This window comes from Urocitellus parryii, chromosome 3 (genome assembly GCF_045843805.1).
Source record: "Urocitellus parryii isolate mUroPar1 chromosome 3, mUroPar1.hap1, whole genome shotgun sequence".
Lineage (NCBI taxonomy): Eukaryota > Metazoa > Chordata > Mammalia > Rodentia > Sciuridae > Urocitellus > Urocitellus parryii.
The window spans coordinates 157,162,569-157,186,051 of record NC_135533.1 but is presented as its reverse complement, the minus strand read 5'-3'; the positions used below and the strand labels follow the sequence as shown (position 1 = coordinate 157,186,051).

General features: G+C 39.2%; 1 protein-coding gene across 1 annotated transcript in view; it reads left to right on the top strand.

Moving 5' to 3' along the window:
• The window catches only part of Gnb1l (G protein subunit beta 1 like), a 67,722-nt gene that overhangs the window by 5,510 nt on the left and 38,729 nt on the right, over positions 1 to 23,483 (top strand). The gene's annotated exons all lie outside the window — the stretch shown is intronic.

Here is a 23,483-nt window from a genome sequence, read left to right as displayed (position 1 = left end):
TCAGTGTCACAGGTGTGGTTCCCACAAAATACCTCAGGATTGAGGGATCTGGTGGGAGGAGTTGGGGCCTAATGGGTGGGGTTGGGAGGCTTGGCAGATGAAGGGTGGCCTTGAGAACTGACTTCTGAGGGCTGTAGGTAAAGTGAGGAGCAGGCATGAGATTAAGAATTTGGTGTCCCTCGGCCAGAGATTGGAATGAAGAAAGACCTGTTTTGCACAGGATGGTTTCTAATGAGAGCTGAGTGTGGAAGCTTCCTTAAGCAAAGGTTACCTGAGGATGGGGGCTCAGTCATCCCAGTGTACAGTGTGTATCTACTCAGGTGCTTGCACAAAATCTCAAAACTCTTCTGTTTTTACCTTTGTTGGGGAAAAAAAATCAGGACATCTTCCTGAAAAGTAAGAAAGTAGGATGAAAAAAGACAAATTGAAAACAACTATTTTTTTTAAGGAAAAAAATGGTAATAAGCAAACATCTGGTAAGATATTTTCAGAAAAATAGATGTTGGTATTATTTTATTTCATAACTTACTTTTAAAAGGCTCTGGGTTCAGGTGGTTTTATGTATATTATTTCAAGGTACAGCAGGAAATCTTGGAATAGGTGAAAAGCTATTTTTAGGAACCTGAAGGAAAACAAGCAACCTGATAGAAGAAACTGATATGCATTCTTGATTCAGATTTAGAAATCTCTAGACATCCTGGCCCAATCCTTGTCCTTTTCAGGGTCACACAGCTGTCCCACCATATGATTGCTCAGGGCCAGGACAGACTGTTCTCTTATACCTCTTCAACCACCTGTGGCCTGGCCTGCCCATGTCTCTGTAGAACTTGGAGCTACTTGAATGGTCAGCTCAGTCATCCAGCTGACCTCTAACCATTTTGCTGACTTCTGTACAACTGCCTTCCATTTGATGCACCTTCAGCTTAAAGTTCCTATCTTTCCTGCTTTCCCCTGTTCTGCCAGGGTAACTTATAGTCCACCATACCTCTAAGTGTTAACTGTGGCATCTCTATCAATAGGCAGGGAAGACAAGTGTTTAGAAGAGTCCGTATGACCTGTTTTTAATTTGGGAAATGGGTCCTATTCATTGTGATTGGGTTCTTCTCTAAAAGGAAAGGAGTGGGGGCATTGCAGCAGCAGGAGCCAGACTGTCCATTTCAGAGTTCCTGTGCAATGGTATAGAGGAAAGAATTGGGGGGCTATAGCCTGTCCTACACAGGTGGTGTATACAGTGTTGTAAAGTGACTTTGTTACCAGAAGCAGCTGTACCTGCTGGTGAGAGGCAGTTACTGAGCTGCTTTACCACTCCTTGGGAAAGAAGGCAACCAAAGGCTAGGAGAGAAGGCTATGCATCATGCATGGCGCATGTAAGGAGGCCTTGGGTCATTTGTTCCTGCTGCCACCTGCATACAGGGCAGATGACCCAGAGGAGAGTTCTCTGGAAATTGCAAAGCCTGGTAGGGTTTGCTAGACATTCTCAGGGATGGACCTAGGTACTGATCCTGCCTTCCAGGATCATTCCATAGAGTCATGTTCTGATGAAATGAGTGTTCGGACTTTAACATAAGAATTTAGGGGGACACAATTCAGCTAATAACAATGTTCTTTGGTTTTGTTTTTCATTTTCACATTAATGTCTGTTTCTCATTTTCCTTGGAAATACACATAGGTTTTATTCCCTAAAATAAGATGTGAAAGGTACTAGCATAGGGTTGGTTGGTTGGGTTTTTTTTTTTCCCCCAAGTATCTGTCTTTAAGGAAAATCTTAAAACAGGAAGTACTGAGAATAAAAGGTCATGTTAGATGTTATAAAACTATATTATTTAAAGTCTTGGGTATCTATATGGAGAGATGAATAGAAAATAGTGAACTCTGAAATAGAGCCACATAAATATGAAAATTTAGTACATAGTTGAATTATTTCAAATTAATGGGAAGTAAAGTGAGTTGTTCAGTAAAGCAGTTGGCACTACTGATTCGCCATCTGGAAAATAGTAAACTGGATACTTACTACCTCTTGGTGCCAGTGTGTATTCCAGATAGATTAAAGATATCAAGGTAGCAACATTTTTAAAAAGTCAGAAAATTATGGATTTTTTTCTTATGATTCCAGGATTTTAAAAGTTTTAGATAGGCAGAATTGCTAAAGGTAAATGAAGGTATGGAAAAGCAGACTTTGTCTTGCTATTGGATGGGTATATAAAACCCTTCAGTTCTATCCATAACAGTTCTAAGTACATATACATGTACTCTGATCACTTGCCCATATGCATGGAGGCTCATGCCACAGGTAGTTGTGGCACAGTGCGACCATAGTATGTGAGTTCCAAGGGTAGACTTGTGCTTGATTACACCTGGCCTCCTCAACTTACCTCTCTGAACTATTAACATATTTTGTCCTCCTTGGGCATTCAGGAGGGTTTAATGAAGATCACGTTCTTACAGGGCTTTGCCTAGAGCCTGAGCAAACCCTTGTGACTACCTTGTGGGTGTCATTGCACTATTATCAGCAAAACTAGGATAGCCCACGGATCCAACAATAAAGGGATAAAGCAAATTAAACTGTTTACCCCTGCAGTGTCTGTCAGCATCAGTTAGATTGTGCTGCAATGACAAAAGCCTCCAATGGGGTTGGGAGCACTGCACATAAATAGTAAATAAAAATAAAGGGGGGGCTGGGATTGTGGCTCAGTGGTAGAGCGCTCGCCTAGCTCGGGCGGGACCCGGGTTCAATCCTCAGCACCACATAAAAATAAAGGCATTGTGTTGTGTCCATCTACACCTAAAAAAAATAAATATTAAATATTAAAAAAACTAGCAACATATGAAACATTAAAAAAAAAAAAAGGTCCATCAACAACCGAAAAAAAAATAACCTCCAATGTCTTAGCAACAGACATTTATTTCCTCACAATTTTGGAAACTAGAAGCTCAAGATAAAGGAGCAGGCAGGGTTGGTTTGTCCTGAGGCCTGAGACTTGTAAATGGCTATCTTCTTTCTATGTCTTCACATAGTCCTTCTGCATATGTCTTTCCTAATCTGTTATAGGACCCTGGGCATATTGGATCAGGGCCCACCTTAGTGACATTATTTTACCTTAATAACCTCTTTAAAGACCTCATCTCCAAATAGAGTCATGTTCTGATGAAATGAGTATTCGGACTTTAACATAAGAATTTAGGGGGACACAATTCAGCTAATAACAATGTTCTTTGGTTTTGTTTTTCATTTTCACAATTTTGGACTGCTACTATGAGAGCCCTCTGTGGCTCTGTGCAAGGTTTCTTCAGACCCTGGTGCCTGTGCTGAGGCATGGGATTGCTGAGTCTCTTCTGCCCTTGAATAGCAATGCTCAGCTGTTATGTCTGTGGAGCTCTTTTTATTACTTAAATTTAAGAAATTTTCTCCTTCATGGGAGTTCAAAGACATTATCTAATGTGTTGTCTTTTGTACTAAACTTGGAGTCTATTTGTCAGTGTGACTGGTGGAAGGAGAGTCTGTTATCTTCATCAAGGGCCTGTGATGGGCAGAGCCTTTCTGCCAACTTCAATGGATATGTAATATGAGCAAGAAATAAATTTTTGATGTGTTAAGCTGCTAGGTTGGGGGCTTGTGTTTTCCAGAGCATAACCTGTTATATCTCAAGTAGTAGAGGATCTCATTTCTCTTTTTTCCACAAGGCATGGACCTACCCGGGCCATCAACCACTCAGTGCCATCTTAGCCTTACAAATCAATAGAATCTGGTCTGGTCTATCCCATATTAGGTATTTTGACTTTATAAGTAGTGTTGATTTTCTGGTAGTGAAATATCCATCACTACCCTTTGTTTTCCAGATTGTTTTGGCTAATTTTAAAAACACAATAGGGTATCATGGGTGTTAATGTGCCCCTCACCTTGCTCCAGTAATGCCTATCAGCAGCTTGACCAAGCTCAGACAGGACAGTAGGAGCTCTGAGTTCTCATAGTTTTTATTCTGGGCCACAGTGTCCTCTGTAGAGGGGCCATACAACACTGTTTGGAGACACTGTGGGTGGCCAGTGGAGGAAGAGCCCTGGCCTTCAAGGTTTCTTCAGCAGCTGAATTCTTCCCTCCTGGTCTCAGGGGTCTCACTGCACAGGACTGGGTTCAGTGGTGGTAAATGAGCATATATTTGCCAGATTATTATGTCCTTTTTAGTGACTGGGCCACTAGATGGGTGAAAAATGATGTCTGGACCCACCACCCCCATTCTGTCCCTATTTCTCTGTGTCTTTATGCTGCCCAGTCCTGGGCCTTTGGAGCAGCCCTAGCCCTGTGAGGGCAGGTGGACAGTGGAAGTGTGACTGGGTGCTTGAGAACCTACTGTATCATGGAGGAACAGTGGAGACACCTTGCCAGAGTGGTATCTTGCATCTTGGAGGCTGAGGGGTGGTATGTGTGAGCTACAGAGATGTCTCCTTTGTCACATGCAATGCATGTAGGGATTCCTCAGTGAAGGAAGTGCCCATTTACAGTGCCCAGGGAGACTGATTTTCACCTTTATTTGCATATCTGTCAGTGTGGTAGACCTATTGCTGTGAAGTGTGTGAGCATGTGCACAGCCAGCATTGTATCAGATGTGGGTACTTAGGAGTCCATGAGGCACACAGCTGGCCACACTACCCCAGGAGTGTGATGGGGGACTCCTGCCACCTGAGGATATGCAAGTCTCTGTCATAATGTTTCAACACTTGTGGTTAGGGACCCCTCTTTTAAGTCAGATTGTGTTCCCACAAGCTGCCTGGACATAATCTCCATCCCCGAGGCCCAAGGGGATTGGCCCCTGATCCTACCCTATATGAGTGTTGTCCCTCTCTGATGCGGCAGACAATGGCCTCTGGTGGACTGGGCATCTTGGCAGGGGTGAGCTGCAGCTAGCTGTAGCACATGGGAATGGTCATGCTTCCTGTAGAGCACTATTTTTTTTTCCCTGTGTTTTCTAGATACTGTAAAGCTGGTGGCCCATTGCTGGCTGGGTTCCTACCTCTGCCTGTAAATGCCTGGCAAACAGGCTGATAAAAATCCCCCTCAGTCAGGTTTCCTTCCTGCCATCTTACAAGTTTTTCTAACCTGCTTCTGAAGAGACAGATGTCCTCACCTCAGCTTGAGTCTCCTATTCAAGGAGAGACACCCCCGTGCCTGCTCCTGCAGCCCAGCAGCCCCTCACTCTGGCATTTCCTCCAACCTCAATCTGTGACTTGTGCCCTCAACACCTGCTCAGCACCCAAAACTGCAGGTTGCCTTCTCATACTGAAGCTGACCAGCCCATCACATTTCACATGCTCCAGCCAAGAAGATTCCAGACCCCACCAAGGAAGAAAACCAACCATGTCTAGGTCTTCATGAGATCACTCCTACTGTCTTAGCTGGCCTATCCTTGCCAACATAATTGTTGGCCACTAGATCTGAGTGCTAAATACCCAGCAGGGACTTGGTGGTGGCACCACCGGGGAGAAGAGCAGGCCTTGAGGGACTGGCAGGTGGGCTACTATCAGTTCTATTTGGTCACTAGCCCACTTGGGCCATGTCTCCAGCAGAGGAGAACATTCAGGAACACGGGGCTGTAACTTGCTCCCTTCCCTAAATCAGTGGGGTTTGTCTAGAAGGGGAATATACAGAACCAGTCAGGTATTCAGGCACTGTATATGTAGGTAAGGTCCCTGCCTGGCCTGAGGCCCTGGATCCTGCTTAGAGAGGCAGCCTCTCAGCAGGAAGCCAAAGCAGGTTTTTGTGGGAACTAAAGGCCTCAGTGGTGGAATAAGCAGACCGTTTTCCCTGGCTGGAAGTAGTGATCATCCTTACTGCATGTTCTTCAGGACTACAGTGATTTTGACTCCAGCATGGAAACATGTCTATGACTAGAACCCAAGATCTTTTTTTGTTTTGTTTTTGGGACTAGGAATTTAGTAGGCTTTACCATTAAATTACATCCCCAGCCCTTTTTATTATTTATTTTGAGACAGGGTTTCGCTAAGTTACTAAGGATCATTCTAAGTTGCTAAGATTGTTTTCAAACTTGAGATCCTTTTGCCTTAGCATACCAAGTCACTGGGATTATGGGCATGTAGCGGGCACTATGCCCAGTCCAAGTTCTGTTCTGGTAGTAAAACACCAGCTCTCAGGAGATGCCTTGTCTACAGTGGTACCCAGGTTATGCTGGGCTCAGAATAGGGTTCCCTGAAGCTGGGGCTTGGCTTTCTCTCCTAGGTGTTTTTCCTGAACACCCTTACTGATTTGGTGCAGGGCATTAGTGGGCCTCAGGCTGAGCTGTCAGTCAAGGCACAGTCTGCTTGCTTCTTCTGGAGATGGATGTGCTAGATGCAGGCCTGGGGGGACCACCTTGTCTTTCAGGAGAAGGGGCCTTTGAGGGTATGCCTTATCAACTCCAACCCCCCTCCATAAGCATAAAGATGACATCAGTCAGCCCTGGCAGGTGGAAGTAACTGTGATTGGGTTGTATCTTCACTGCTTTGCAGTGGACGGTGCCCAGCTCCCATCTTGGCACTGGTATTGGGCTGCATAGTACCCACCCTCCCTGCTTCCCTGCATCCCTGGAATTCCTCCCCAGGATCTACATCTTTGAAGCTGCTACCTCCCTGCCTGCTTGGGCGCTTCCCAAGGCGGATACTGACAGAGGATTCAATGAATCGAAGGTCGCCAGTCGGGACGTTGACAGATGCCCGACCATGATACTATTTCTGATTTAATAACCGAATGGGAGGCCGGCCCTTTGTAATAATTAGGGCTAATTACTGAGGAGGTGTTGACAGATGGGCTGAGAGGAAACAAACTACCTTTATCCCGTGGCTTAGAGTCAGATTACCAGCCCAGTGCTATCTGCCCCTCAGAAAGTAGACGCTTCAATCACTCAGCGAGGCTTCAAAGGGGAAAGGGCCCTGACAATGCACAGGATTTGGAAAGGAGCTATGAAGTGCGCCTTTGACTGAATCGCCAAACAGAGCCCCATTCCAGAAATGATTTCTTTGTGTAGTCTGAGTTACCATGGCCAGACCTGCTTCCCTCGCTCAAGACCAGGGAGGGATCTGCGTGGGCACCGGCAGGACTGTGGCTGTGGCTGATGCTATGGCTGGCCTGGCTTACTCAAATATTTCCCAGGCTGGTCCTGAGCTCGGTGAGACCAGCAGAGAACTGGGTGTCCTTCAAGGCTGGCTCTGACAGCCCAAGGGCTCAAGCAAGGGTGTATGGTATGTTTTCCTTAGCCTGGGAGCATAACCAGTTCTTTGTGGTCATGGGCAGCAGGTTATGACATAACGGTCTTATCATCCCAACAGGCTTGTGCCTTCCCTTGTTTTCATCTGGAGCACAGTCTTTCTGTAACCTACATAGATAAGTCTGGGCTCTTTTGATATAGGTTGTGTCTTAGGTTTTCTTTAAGGCAGGACCACCCCTCAGCAGCCTCAGCATCTCTCACGGGCTCCTCCCACCTGTGTTGGGCTTAGAGCTAAGGCTATGGAAGTGATACTAACCTTAGGGTTACTGTTGGGCAGACTTGGAGAAAGGTGTTGGAACTGGTTTCTGATGAATTATGCATGCCCACTGACTCCCCTGGATCTCCATGCATTTCACAGATGAGGAAGGGTGTGTTCAGACCTTGGTTTTTTGGTTTGAAGCAGCAGCACTGGGCAGTGTACCAGTGAGTGGGCCTAGACATCCCAGTGACATGGAGTGTACTGTGTGGGCCTGGCTGGAAGAATGAGAATGCTGGCTGAGGCCATAGTGCAGGGCCAGTTCTGAGGTTGCAGGTCTTGTTGTCTATTCTTATCAGACAGACAAGGGGAGGACAGCAGGAAAGGGAGCATTTTTCCTGTTCCAGGTGTACTCTGGGAGATGAGCAGGAGGTGGGAGGAAGCCCTGAATTCTACTTGAATGCTACTTGCATGTCTGCCCTGAGCCTCATGGCCATGTTCTTGCTGCTTGCAAACCTGGTTGGTTTTAAATCTTTCTGTCTATCTCAAAGACAGGTAAAGTAGGTTAGGCCTTCTTTCTTTGCCTGGCGTGCTGCTCTGCTTGCATCAGAAAAAGGTGTCTTTTTGAAGAAACAATGATAAAAGTCATTGCTAGTATTGCTTCAACAAATGAGGAGGCACCTTTGATAATTTGAATAAATCTATATTTGGGCAGAAATAAGATGATGAATTATTTCAAGTACGAGAAACACTTGAAATTGACTTTAAATGTGTTTATACTCACCTTGAGCAGAATTAGGAATTCTCTCTAAAGCTGAGTTTTTATAATGTTAGTAGTAAATTAAACACCCTTAACTATAGCACAAGGAAAATAGCACAAAGATATCATATATTTTATTTGAAATATAGCCTCCCAGAAAATGGCCACGAGAGCAATGGCCCACTGTTAACTTGCACTTAGAAGCCTGTCTGAGCCCTCTTGACCTTGTTAACATCTTAAATTGGTACAGCTAAGGAACCAGTATCCATACATTTTTAATGACTTAAACCCAGATTGTATTCAGATTTACCAAGGTTTTTTACCTCATGTCCTATTTTTCTGTTCCAGGATCTTGCCCAGGATCTCATGTTATATTTAGTCTTTTGTTTCCCTTGATTCTTCTTAGCTGTGAGTTTCTTCAACTTTTCTTATCTTCAGTGACCTTGACAATTTTGAGATACAAAAGTCTGTTACTTTGTAGAAAGACCCTTGGTTGGGATTTGTAGCCTATTTTTTCATGATTAGACTGAGGTTTGGAGAAGAAAGACCACAAAGGTAAAGTGTCATTCTTATTTTCTTGTCATATCATTGGTTCATATCAACATGACCTATCACTGTTGATGACCTGGTTGAGTAGTGTTTGCCAGGTTTTTCCACTGTAAAATTACTATTTTTCTCCCTTTTCTTACTATACTTTTAGCAAAAAATTCATGCACAGTTCATACTTGAAGGGTGGAAGTTATACAATCCCCCTTTTAGAGTGGAATAGCCATGTAAAGTGGAATTCTGCATGGGAGATTTGTTTTCCTTCCCCATTTTTAAATTTATTCAGTCATTTCTTTACCTCAGTATGGACTCATGGATATTTTATTATTAGATGTACTTCTTTGCCAGCACCATCACAACTGGGACACAGAAAACTGCTCCTTCCCTCAAAATCCTCCCCTTCATTGCATTTGGCAGCGAACCCCTTCCCCTTTTCTGACCTCTGGAAGCCACTGATTGGTCCTCAGACCTTCTTTTTTGCCTTTCTCAGAATGCCATCCAAATAGAACTGTACAGTGGTAGCCTTTTACTTGTCATAATTATCTGGAGACTCATGTTGTTGTGTTTATCAGTAGTTTTGTTGTTGTTGTTATTGCTGAATAGTATTCTACTCACCTGAGGGTGGCCATTTGAGTTGTTTTCCATTTGGGATGATTATGAAAGAAACTAAATATTCATGTATAGTTTTTCATTTGCACATAAGTTTTCATTTTTTCTAAATATCCATGAGTAGAGTGGCTGGGTAGTAGAACACATACCTATTTTTTATAAGAAACTGCCAAACTGTTTTTCAGAGTGCTCACACCACTTTTCATTCTCTCCAACAATGTATGAAAGTTCCTGTTGCTCCACATTCCTGCTAGCCTTTGATTTCTTTCTTTTTCTTCCCCTTAATTTTAGCCATTCAAATGGGTATGTAGTGGTATTTCATTATGGGTTTAATTTAGAATTCCTTAAAAGCTAATGTTGTGCATCTTTTTGTAATTGCCATCTATATTTCTACTTAGGTGAAATGTCTGTTCCAATCTTTTGTATATTTTTAATTGGTTTGTTTAATGCTAATGGTTTTTGTTTTTACACAAGGTATACTTATATACAATAAACTGCGCATATTTAAAGCAATAGATAGTTTTCACCATCTGTTGACACCATCCCCACACTCTAGATAATCATTGTCCCTGAGGTTTCTTCCTGTTCCTTTGTGTGCTTCCCTTTTCCATTCCCTGCATTTCCCATCCCTAGGTCTCCACTAATCAGCTTTTCCATCACTTTAGCCCACTTAGCATTTCCTAGAATTTTATATAAATAGAATCACAGTATACTCTTTTTCTGGCTTCTTTCACCCAACACGATTATTTTGAAATTTATTCACATCAAAGCGTGTGTCAGTACTTCCTACCTTTTTACTGTAGAGTATGGAAATATTCTATTGTGTGTATATACCATTGTTTGTTCAGCTGTTGACGGGTATTTGGGTTGTTTCCAGAGTGGGGCTGTTTTCTAAAGAAATGACCAAAATTTATTCCAAAGTGGTTGTACCATTTTATAAACCCATCAGCAGTGTATGAAAGTTTCAATACTTCCCAACAATTGGAATGATCAGTCTTTTTAATTTTAGCCATTCTGATGGCATTTTCTTGTTGTTTTAATTTGCATGTCCCTAATAACCATAGGTGTAGAGTATATTTTCAAGTTCTTATTTGCCATTTGCACTATTTTTTTTTTTTTTTTGGCAGTACTGGGGATTGAACCCAGGGTCTTGAGCATACTAGGCAAGCACTCTACCATTGAGCTACATACCCATGTTAGCATTTCTTTTGCCCATCTTAAATTTTGTTGTTTTAGTGCTTAGTTTGGAAAATTATTTATGTTCATTATACAAATTGAATTCTTTTTTTTTCTCTGTGTGTATGGATTGAACTCAGGGCCTTGCACATGCTAAGCATAAGCTCTAACACTCAGCTATACCTCTAGCCCTCTTTACTAAATACATGATTTTAAAAAATTGCAATATTTTCTCTCTGTAGATTGTCTTTCTTTTTTCCTCTCTTTCCTTTTCTCCCTTCCTCCCTTCCTTCTTTCCTTCCTTTCTTTAGGGCCTTGTGCAACCTATCTAGGCAAGCATTCTACCACTGAACTATACTCCAACCCCCGAAATTTCTTAATAGTATCTTTCTTTTAAAAAGAATATTTTAGTTGTTAATGGACCTTTATTTTGTTTATTTATATGCAGTGCTGAGAACAAACCCAGTGCCTCACACATACTAGGCAAGCACTTTACCACTGAGCTACAACTCCAGCCCCAAAGTATCTTTCAAAGAGCAAAAGTTTCTATTTTTATTGAGTCAAGTTTATAATTTTTTTCTCTTATGAATGATACTCACTGAAAGATTTTTTTAAAATCATGCTTGGATCTTACATTTTGCCCATACTCTTTCTTTATCAATGGATATAGTACTATGGTTTTTCTTTAGTGTTTTAATGTGATTTATATTGATAGATTTTAAATATTGAGTCAACTAAGATAAATTCCAGTTGATTATGGTGTATTATTTTTATATATTGTTGGATTTGATTTGCTATTTTTTGAGTATTTTTTTATCTACATTTATGAGGGATATTTGTGGTTTTCTTTTGTTGTACTACCTTTATCTGGTTTGGGTATTAGGATATTGCTAGCCTCATGAAATTAATTAGGCAGTGTTCTCTTTTTTTTTTTCTGTTTTCTGGAAGAAACTGTAGGACCAATTTTATTTCTTTTTTAAATATTTGGTAGAACTTTTTAGAAGTCATGTGCACTGGAATGTTGTATCCATTTTATTTTTGTAAGAATTTAAACTGAAAATGCTGGATGAGAATGTAGCTTAGTGGTTTATATTTGCCAAGCATACATGACACCTTGGGTCCAATCCCCAGCACCACTGAAGAAAACAAAAGACCCTAAAGATGGTTTTTTTTTTTATTGTTGTTGTTTTGTTTTTTTAATTTTTTAGGTGGACACAATAACTTTATTTTTTTTAATGTGGTGCTGAGAATCAAACCTAGTGCCTCACGCATGCTAGGTGAGCGTGCTACCACATCCCCAGCCCCTGTTTTTTTTTTTTTTTTTTTTTTTTTTTTTTTTTGGTGTTGGGGGACTGGGGATTTAACCCAGGGGCAATTTACCACTGAGCTACATTCCTTGCCATTTGTTTTTATCTATCTATCTATTTACCTATCTATCTAATCTATGTATTATTTCTGAGATAGTCTCACTAAGTTGCTGAGGTTGGCCTAGAATTTGGAATCCTCCTGTCTCAACCTCCTGAGCCACTGGGATTACAGGCATGTGCCACCACATCTGGCTCTAAAGATGCTGGCGAGGATGTGGGGAAAAGGGTACACTTGTACATTGTCGGTGGGACTGCAAATTGGTGCAGCCAATTTGGAAAGCAGTATGGAGATTTCTTGGAAAGCTGGGAATGGAACCACCATTTGACCCAGCTATTCCCCTTCTCGGTCTATTCCCTAAAGACCTAAAAAGAGCATGCTACAGGGACACTGCTACATCGATGTTCATAGCAGCACAATTCACAATAGCAAGACTGTGGAAGCAACCTAGATGCCCTTCAATAGACGAATGGATAAAAAAAATGTGGCATTTATACACAATGGAGTATTACTCTGCATTAAAAAATGACAAAATCATAGAATTTGGAGGGAAATGGATGGCATTAGAGCAGATTATGCTAAGTGAAGCTAGCCAATCCCTAAAAAACAAATGCCAAATGTCTTCTTTGATATAAGGAGAGTAACTAAGAACAGACTAGGGAAGAAGAGCACGAGAAGAAGACCAACATTAAACAAGGATGAGAGGTGGGAGGGAAAGGGAGAGAGAAGGGAAATTGCATGGAAATGGAAGGAGACCCTCAGGGTTATACAAAATTACATACAAGAGGAAGTGAGGGGAAAGGGAAAAATAATACAAGGGGGAGGAATGAATTACAGTAGAGGGGGTAGAGAGAGAAGAGGGGAGGGGAGGGGAGGGGAGGGGGGATAGTAGAGGATAGGAAAGGCAGCAGAATACAACAGACATGAGTATGTCAATATGTAAATCAATGGAAGTGTAACTGATGTGATTCTGCAATCTGTATATGGGGTAAAAATGGGAGTTCATAACCCACTTGAATCAAAGTGTGAAATATGATATATCAAGAACTATGTAATGTTTTGAACAACCAACAATAAAAAAAAAGATGCAATTGTTAAAGTCTACATAGGGCTATTCAGGTCTCCTCAACTACTCTGTGGTTTTCAACTTTTCATTTTTATCTAAGTTATTGAATACATGTTCATTGAGTTGCTCATGGTGTTTCTTATTACTCTTTTAATGTTTCTCGTGTCTGAATGATAACCCTTCTTTAGTTGCTGTAATTTGTTTTTTTTTCCCATTTTATCATTGTCATTTCAGCTCAAGACTTACCAATTTTATTGACTAAAAAAAAACCCAGATTTTCTTGTAATATTTCTGTATTAGAGAAAAATCATCTGAGAATAGTTGTACTATTTCCATTTCATTTATTTCATCACTAGTTTTATTATTTCCTCCCTTCTGCTGGATTTGGCCTTATTTAGTGCCTCTTTTTCTAATTTCTTAAGGTAGATCATTGATCTGGAAACCTTTTTTATTTTCTATTTTAAGTATTTTAATGCTATAAATTTCCCTCTAGGAGAGTAATGTCAGCAAGATGGCCAAAGAAGTTGCTTGTTGCTCATCCCCTCCACAAAGAATAAATGACTATATTTTGACTGGATGGATAAGCACATACTCTAGAGAGTAGAAGGGAAGTGGTAAAATCCCTATAGGGCACAAAACAAACAAAAAATAATAATATAGCTTCATAGAGAGGAGACTGAGTCACCCTGCCTCTCCCATACCATTTCCCCAACTCAGATCAGCTTGAGGCGAAGACAGACTTATGTTTCTTAAAAAAAAAATAAATAAATAATAATAGGCTAGAGACTCCCATTGGTTTCCATTTCTTCTGTAGATGACTAGGAGCCCTTAACGACCCCAAACATGGTTTGGAGAGTTTCCCATAGTTCACAAGGCTGTTGTGCCACAGAGTAGGATTTCACATTGTACACCCTCTACCCACCATGACCTAAACTGCTGTGGCTTACTGCTATCTTGAAACTGGATCTGCTGCTAGAATGCATATCACCTAGAGGACTAGTGGGCACAGTGTACCTTTATTCTTGAGACTCTGCCATCATTTCACTATGCTTATATGAGTAACTGCAGAACCACAACCCCAACTGCTAAAATCCTAGGTCTATCTAAAAGGCTGAGACCCTGGCTTCCAAACCCTCTTGGCACCCACATCCCAGGGAACTTTTGAACTTGCAGAGGGAAAGCTGACATACAACCAGGGACCTGATATTTCTTTGTATACATCTGTGCATGACCTGACAGCCAACAAGGTAACAGCTTCATCCTGCCCCCTATGGACCAGCTGCACAGCTGACCAGCTTGCAACAACAATACACACCTGAACCCAGCCTTGATAGCCATCAAGGTGACAACTCCTCCCCTCCAGCGAGCCTACTATACAGTCCACAAGTATACAAACCCAATCTGTCAGCCAACCAAGTAAAAGCCTGCCACACAATCAGTGGCTTACAGCATCTGTTGACCCCATGTTTGGTGTAGCAGCCTTATTTCTAGCAAAACCATACCACACCACCACGGTTACAAACACTCGTAGCCTCAGTCACAGATAACCATAGATATCGTTGAGAGGATAATAGTTGAAGAAACTATACAGAAACCACACTACTGTATCAACCCAGTATCAACTCTAACATGTCATACTGAACTGACACTTTCACACCTATCTATAGGAAAAAGTTTCCATACCAAGGTAGGGATGGTAATCTCTCCAAAAAGTTGGAAAAGGCAACTGTTGCACGAGCTGCACAGATATCAACGTAGGGACACAGGAAACATGAAAAAGGAAGAAAATATGATATCCCAAAGTAACACAATAATTCTCTAGTAAGAGACCCCAAGGAGAAGGAAATTTATGAAATACCTGAAAAGGAATTAAAAATAACCATCTTAAGGAAGCTTGGAGAGATACAAGGGAATATAAACAAATGGTTTAATGAAATCAGGAAAGGACTTTATGATTTGAATGAGATATTTAACCAGAAACTATAAAAAGGGATCAAATAGAAGTCTTTCCGCAAAAGAATTTAGTGAATGAAACAAATACAACTGAGGGCCACAAACAACAGGCTAAATCAAGCAGAAAAAAGTAATTTCTGAACTTGAAGACAGTTCTTTAGGATTAACCCAGTCAGAGGAAGAGAAAGACAAAAAGAATGAAAAAGTGAAGAAAGCCTATGACACTTATGGGATGCCTTTAAGTAAACATGTATTCACATTATAGGACCTTAAGAGGAACAAGAAATGGAGAAAGGCACAGAAAACATATTTAACAAAATAATAGCTGCAAACTTCCCAAGTCTTGGGACAGAGTTGGACATTTAGGTCCAGGAAGCTCAAAGAACCCCAATTGTATCGAACCCAAAGAGATCCTCTCCAAGGCACATTATAGTCAAACTGCCAAAAATCAAAGATTTCTAAAAGCAGCAAGAGAAAAAATGATAAATCACATATAAGTGCATCCCCCTTAGACTAAGGGGTTTCTCAGTGGAAACCTTAAAGGCTAGAAGAGAATGGTAAGATATATTCAGAGTGCTAAAAGAAAAACATTTACCTGCCAAGAATATAATACCCAGCAAGGCAATCTTTCAGAAATGAAGGAAAAATGTCTTTCTCAAATAAGCAAAAAACAGGAAATTCCTCACCATTAGACTAGCCTTACAAAGAAATGCTTAAGGTTAGAAGTAGAATGACAATAACTGCCATCATGAAACATACAAAAGTCATAAAACTCACTAATGTAGTTAAAAAATGAAAAGTAAAGCAATCCTTATCATTACAGAAAACTATCAAAGAGTTCCTGGGTTCAATCCCTGTTACCACCCCCACCAAACAAAAACACCCCAAACAAAATGGATTCAACAAAAGGCTATAACAATTAAAAATATGTATGCACCCAAGACTGAGTCACCTAAATATGAAAAATAAATATTATTAGATCTAAAGGGAAAGGTAGACTCCAATACAGTAATAGTTAGGAACTTTAACATCCTGTTTTCATCAATGGACAGATTAACCACACAGAAAATGAATGATGAAACATTGAAGTTAAACTATATTATAGACTAAATGGGCCTGATATACTTCACAGATCATTTTGTCCAACACCTGTAGAATACACATTCTTTTCATTAGCACATTTTCCAGGATATGTCATATGGTAGGTCACAGAACTTTTCTCAATAAATTTTTAAAAATTGAAATCACATCATTTATCTTCTCTGACCACAATGTAATAAAATTATAAATCAGTAAGAGGAACTGTGGAAATTATACAAGTACATGGAAATTAGACACTAGGCTCCTGAACAACAAATGGGTCAATGAATAAAAAGAAAAAAATTAAAACTTCTTGGAACAATAGACATTTGAAACACAGCATAACAAAACCTATGGGAAACATCAAAAGTAGTACTAAGATGTTAATGGTTAGAAATTATTACATCAAAAAAATTAGATTTCAAATAAATAACACTGCAACTTAAGGAACTAGAAAAGCAAAATCAAGCCAAACTCAGACCAATGGAACAGAATAGAAGACATAGACATACCCACTAAATACAGTTATCTCATACTAAACAAAGGAACCATAAACACATTGGAGAAAAGATGGCCTCTTCAACAAATGGAGCTGGGAAAACTGAAAATCTATATGTAATAGAATGAAACAGAATTCCTATCCCTCACCCTGCACAAAACTCAAAGTGGATCAAGGACCTAGGTATTAGACCAGAGACTGTGTGCCTAAGAAAAAAAGTAGGCCCAACTCGCCATCATGTCAGCTTAGGAACCAACTTTCTCAACAAGACTCCTAAAATGCAAGAAGTAAAATCAAGAATCAATAAATGGGGGCTGGGGTTGTAGCTCAGTGGTGGAGTGCTGATCTAGCATGTGTGAGGCACTGTGTTTGATTCTCAGCACCACATAAAAAATACATAAATAAAATAAAGATATTATGTTCATCTACAACTAAAAATGTTTTTTTAAAAAAGAATAAATAGGATAGTATCAAATTAAAAAGCTTTTTCACAGGAAAGGAAACAATCAAGAACATAAAGAAAGACCCTACAAAATGAAAGAAAATCTTTGCCACCTCAACCTCAGATATATCATTTCTCTCCAGGATATACAAACAATTAAAAAAATTAACACACACTAATCATTATCATCATCATCATCATCATCAGTAAATGAGCAAAGGAACTGAACAGGTATTTCACAGAAGAAGAAATATGAGTAGACAAAAAATATATGAAAAAATGTTCACCGTCTCTAGCAATCAGAGAAATTCAAATTAAAACTACACTGAGATTCATCTCATTGCAGTCAGAATGGCGATCATCAAGAAAACAAGTAACAATAAATGTTAGTGAGAATGTAGAAGAAAAAGTTCACTCATACATTGCTGGTGGGACTGAAAATTGGTACAACCACTATGGAAAACAATATGGAGATTCCTAAGAAAACTTGGAATGGAACCACCATTTGACCCAGTTATCCCACTCCTCAGCTTATACCCAAAAGACTTAAAATCAGTATACTACAGTGACACAGCCACATCAATGATTTTTGCAGCTCAGTTCACAGTAGCTAAGCTATGGAACCAACCTAGGTGCCCTTCAGCAGATGAATGGCTAAAGAAACTGTGGTGTATATACACAATGGAATATTACACAGCCATAAAGAAGAATGAAATTATGGCATTTTCCAGTAAATGGATGGAACTGGAGGCTATCATGCTAAGTGAAATAAGCCAATCCCCAAACATCAAAGTTCTCTGATATTTGAATACTAACCATGGTAAGGGAGGGGGATGGAAGAATAGGAGTTCATTGGATTAGACATAGGGGAATGAAGGGAAGGGAGAGGGAATGGGAATAGGAAAGATAGTAGAATGAATTAGACATAGCTTTCCTATGTTCATATATGACCAGTGAAAATCCATATCATGTACAACAATTAGAATGCAATCCTAATTAGAATGTTATACTTCACGTATGTGGAATATGTCAAAATACACTCTACTGTCATGTATATCTAAAAAGATCAAATAAAAATTATTTTAAAAAAGATCAAACTCAAAATTAGTACAGGGAAAGAAATTAAAATCAAGGCAGAAATAAATGAAATTGAGACAAAAATTACTGAAACACGTTGATTATTTGAAAAGAAACAAAATTAGCAACACTCTAGCTAGACTAAGAAGAGAGAAGACCCAAATAAATGAAATGACAAAAAAAAGGAGACATTACAAGTGATACCACCAAAGTATGAAAGAAGTATATACCAATAAATTGGAAATCCTAGAAGAAATGGATGAATTCCTGGATATATAACTTACCAAGAGTGAAACATGAAGAAATAGACAACCTAAACACCAATAGCAAGCAATGAAATTGAATCAGTAATTTAAAAATCTCCCAGCTGGGCACAGTGGTGTACACGTATAATCCCAGCTACTCAGGAGATTGAGGCAGGAAGATTACAAATTTGGAACCAGCTTTGGCAATTTATTGAGAGCCTCTCTCAAAAAAAAATTATTTTATTATTATTATTTTTTTTAACAAAAGAGCTGGGGATGTAGCTCAGTTGTTAAACACTCCCTGAGCTCAATTCCCAATACCAAACAAACAAAAACTCTCAGCAAAGAAAAGTTCAGGGCTGAATTAAGAAGGAGGGAATTCTTAAAAATTTATTGCTCAGACAAGGATACAACACCACCAAAATTACAGACCAAGACCCTGGTGACCATATATGCAAAAATTCTCAGCAGAATAGTAGCAAACCAAATTAAACAGCACATCCAAAACATTTCACACCATCATCAAGTAGGATTTATCCCAGGGATGCAACACCGGTTCAAAATACACAAATCAATTAACATGATATATCAATAGAATCAATAGAATGATATATGGTCATGTCAATAGATATAGAAAACAGCATTTGGTAAAATTCAACATCCCTTCATGACAAACACTCAATAAATTAGTTATAGAAGGAACATATCTCAGCACAATTAAGGTAGTAAATGATAAGCCCATAACAGCATAACATTGGGAAATGTGTTTCCTCTAAGACCTTCAACAAGACAAGGATGCCTGCTTTCACTACTCTCATTCAAATTATTACTAGAAGTCCTAGCCAGAGCAGTTAAATAAGATAAAGAAATAAAGGGCATCCAAATCAGAAAGAAGGAGGCTAAACTATCCCTATTTATGGATGACATGAAAAACCTACATACAACCAAAAAAAAAAAAAACTGTTAGAACTGATAAATAAATTCAGGAAAGTTATAAGATACCAGATCAACACACAAAAATTGGTAGTGTTTCTATTATTCAGTAATGAACTAGATGAAAAAGAAATCAAGAAAGCAATCCCATTTGCAGTAGCTACAAAAAAACCCTCAAAATACCTAGGAGTAAATTTAACCAAGGTGAAAGAACTCTACAGTGAAAACTATAATTGATGAAAGAAACTGAAGAAGACACTACAAAATGGAAAGATATCCCATATTCTTAAATAGGAAGAATTAATATTATTGAAATATCCTTACTATCCCAAGTAATCTAGAGGTTAAATGCAATCCCTATAAAAATATCAATGATATTCTTCACAGAAATAGAAAAAAAAATCCTAAAATTCCTATGGAACTATAGAAGACATTGAATAGCCAAAATATGCCTGAGCAAAAAGACCAAACTGGAAGCATCACAATACTACAAAGCTGTAGTAACCAAAATATCATGGTAATGTAGTAACCAAAACAGCATGGTGCTGGCATAGAGACACACAGGCCAATGGAGATGAACAGAAAACAGAGAAATAAATCTATATATTTACAGCCAACTGATTTTTGATAGAGGTACCAAGAAAGGATCTTTGAAGAAAGGACAACCTCTTCAATAAATAGGGCTGGGAAAAGTATATATCCATATGTAGGTGAGTGAAACTAGATCACTTTCATGATGTATACATTGTTAACTTTGTTACTGTAACAGAATACCTGAGATAATTAACTTGAGAGAAAAGGTTTATTTAGGTCATAGGTCTGGAGATTCCAGTCCAAGATTAGGCAGACCCATTGCTTTGGACTTCTGGTGGATATGCCAGATGGCATTGTGTGGGGAACGCATAGCAGAGTAAACTGGTTACCTCATGGCCAGGAAGCTGAAAAGAGAGAGGAAAAGACCAGGATCCCAGAGTCCCCTTCAAGGGCATGCCCCCAGTGACCTAAGGACCTCCCACTAAGTCTCAACTGCTAAAGGTTCCACACCTCCCAGTGTGGAACCTTTAGCAATCTTAGGGAACAAGCCTTTAAACCATGAACCTTTGCAGGGAACATTCAGCAGAATGGAGAGACAAGCAGTAGAATGGGAGAAAATATTTGCAAACTATACATCTGACAAGGGATTAATATCCAGAACATATATGGAACTAGAAAACTGAAACAATAAAAAAACAAGTAATACAATTAAAAACTGGATAAATTATCAGAATAGACACTTTTCAAAAGAAGAAATACAAATGGCTAACAAGTATATGAAAAACTGGTCAACATCACTAAAATTAGGGAAATGCAATCCAAAACCATGAGTTATTATCTCACCCCAGAGTGGTTATTATAAAGTAGCAAATGCTGGCAAGGATGTGGACAAAGGAGGACTCTCATGTAAATTAGTGCAGCGATTATAGAAAGCGGTATGGAGAGTTCTGAAGAATATTAGAAATACAACTACCAAATAATCCAGCAATTCCACTACTGGGTCTATATCCAAAAGTATTAAATTGGTATGTTGAAGAGGTCTGTACTCCCATGGTTTTTGTTTATTTTTATTTTTTCACCAGGGATTGAACCCAGTGGCACTTAACAACTTGAGTCATATCCCCAGCCCTTTTAATTTTTAATTTTGAGACAAGAGGCTTAGACCCTCACTAAGTTGCCTAAGCTGGCCTTGAATTTGCAATCTTCCTGCCTCAGCTTCCCAAGTAGGGAGATTATAGATAAGTGACACCATGCCTGACTAGGCATTTTTTATTCAAGTAATATTTTTGCTCTAATCTTTCTCTTCTTGGACTCCATTATCCTGAAAGTTAGACTTTTACTTTTATTCAACAAGTCCCTAATGGTCCAATCATTTATTTCAATCTTTTTTCTTTCTGATCTTATACTGAATAATTTTTATTGATCAATCTTTGTGTTCTGTCATCTGCCATCCTATTATCAGACTTTTTTTTTAGTTTCAGATATGGTATTATTCAATTCTGAAATGTCTATTTTTTAAAAAGTAATTTCTATTTCTTTGTCAAGAACTACTTCATTTATGAGGGGCAGTGGTAGAGTGCTTGCCTAGCATGTGTGAAGTACTGGGTTCAATCCCCAGCACCACATCAAAAAAGCTAAATAAACAAAATAAAGGTATCGTGTCCATCTACAACTAAAAATATTTTTTTAAAAAGGAACTACTGTGGCTAGGGTTGTGGCTCAGTGGTAGAGCGCTTACCTAGTACGTGTGGGGCCCTGGATTCAATCCTTGGTACTACATATAAACAAATAAAACAAAGGTATTTTAAAAAAGAACTACTTCATTCATGAATGTTTACCTTTGCCTCAAGACATATAATCATAAAAGCTACTTTCCTAAATCATAAAATCTTTTTCTGAATGGGACACAGTGGTGCTCACCTGTAATCCCAGCAACTCCGGAATCTGAGGCAAGAGGGTCACAGGCCATCCTCAGAAATTTAGCAGGGGCCTAAGCCATAATAAGAAAATTGCTAAATGAGACCCTGTCTCAAAATTAAAAATTAAAAGGGCTGGGGATGTTGCTCAGTGGTAAAGCACTCCTGGATTTAATTCCCCGTAACACCCCACTACACTCCCTACACAAAATCTTTTTCTGGTATTTTCAACTTCTGAGTCCTCTCAAGGTTGACATCTGTATATTATCTTTTCCCTTGAGAATTTCTCTCAGTTTTCCTGGTTCTTTGAATGTTCAATAATTTGGGATTGTATCCTAATTAAATATTAGGTGGGATCTTTGGGAAAAATGTTTTGTGTTCGCAGGAATTTCACCAAGTTAGCTGTGTATCATAAATTCTGTTTCACCTGCTGTGGACTGTGGTTTTAATCTCATTTCTCAGACTAGCCTCAAATTTGTGCTCCTCCTGCCTCAGCCTTCTGAGTAGCTAGGATTACAGGTGGACAACCACTATGCCTGGCTCACTTAAGAGTTGTTTAATGAATGGTTCTTAATTTCTAGTTGGAGAGTGCTTTTTGGTTTTTACTTTGTTCGTTCCCAGTTGTATTGCATTGGCACATAGAATTTTATTGATAATTATTTCTTCTTTATAAAACCCACTGATGTTTCTTTGTGGTCCAATGTACAATTTTTACATGTTTCATGAGCACTTGAGAAGAAGGTATAGGCTGTATATCAGAGAAGTTGCACATAGATTCATGATCTCTTCCCTGTCATTTGTGGGTGTTTGAGTCATTTCATCATTATTGTGTACTTTTTCTGACTTGCACTAAAAATAGTATGTCACATTCTCCAATCATTAGTAGGCTTCTGAAACTTCTTGCATCTTCTGCTTTATAAGAGTGAGATCTTTGTTATTTAGTGAATTGATGTTCAAAGTTGTTGTATCTTCATTGTGGATTACAAACTTAAAAGTATCAGGCTTTGTCAAGTGAAAGCTTTTTGGCTGGAATTCAACTGTGTGATATTGATATTTCAACCCTTTATTTTTAAAAAAATTTTTTTAGCTATAGTTGAACATACTATCTTTATTTTACTTATTTTATGTGGTGCTGAGGATCAAACCCAGTGCCTCACATGTGCTGGGCGAGCACTCTGCCGCTGAGCCAACCCCGTCAACCCTTACTTTATTTTAATTCCGTTTGTCTCATATACCTTTGCCTATCTCTAATTTTAGTCTTTTGGAATCACCATGTTTACTTTGTTTTCTTATTGACATGTATTCTTTTTAAAAATTTTTTTAAATTGATTTTTTTAAAATCTTTTTTTACTTTTTTTTTTGTAGTTGTAAATGGACAGAATGCCTTTATTTTATTTGTTTATTTTTATGTGGTGCTGAGGATCAAACCCAGTGCCTCATGCATGCTAGGCAAGCGCTCTACCACTGAGCTACAGCCCCAGCCCCATTAAATTGATTTTTAAAAAATAAATGACAGCAGAGTGCATTATAATTCTTATTACATATATACAGCACAATTTTTCATATCTCTGGTCGTATAAAGTATGTTCACACCAATTCATGTCTATACATGTCCTTTGGATAATGATATCCATCACATTCCACCATCCTTGCTAACCCTCTGCCCCCCGACTCTTCCCCTCCCACCATTCTGCCCTGTCTAGAGTTCATCTATTCCTCCCTGCTACCTCTCCCTGCCCCACTATGAATCAGCCTCTTATATTAGAGAAAACATTCGGCATTTGTTTTGGGGGGATTGGCTAACTTCACTTAGCATTATCTTCTCCAGCGCCA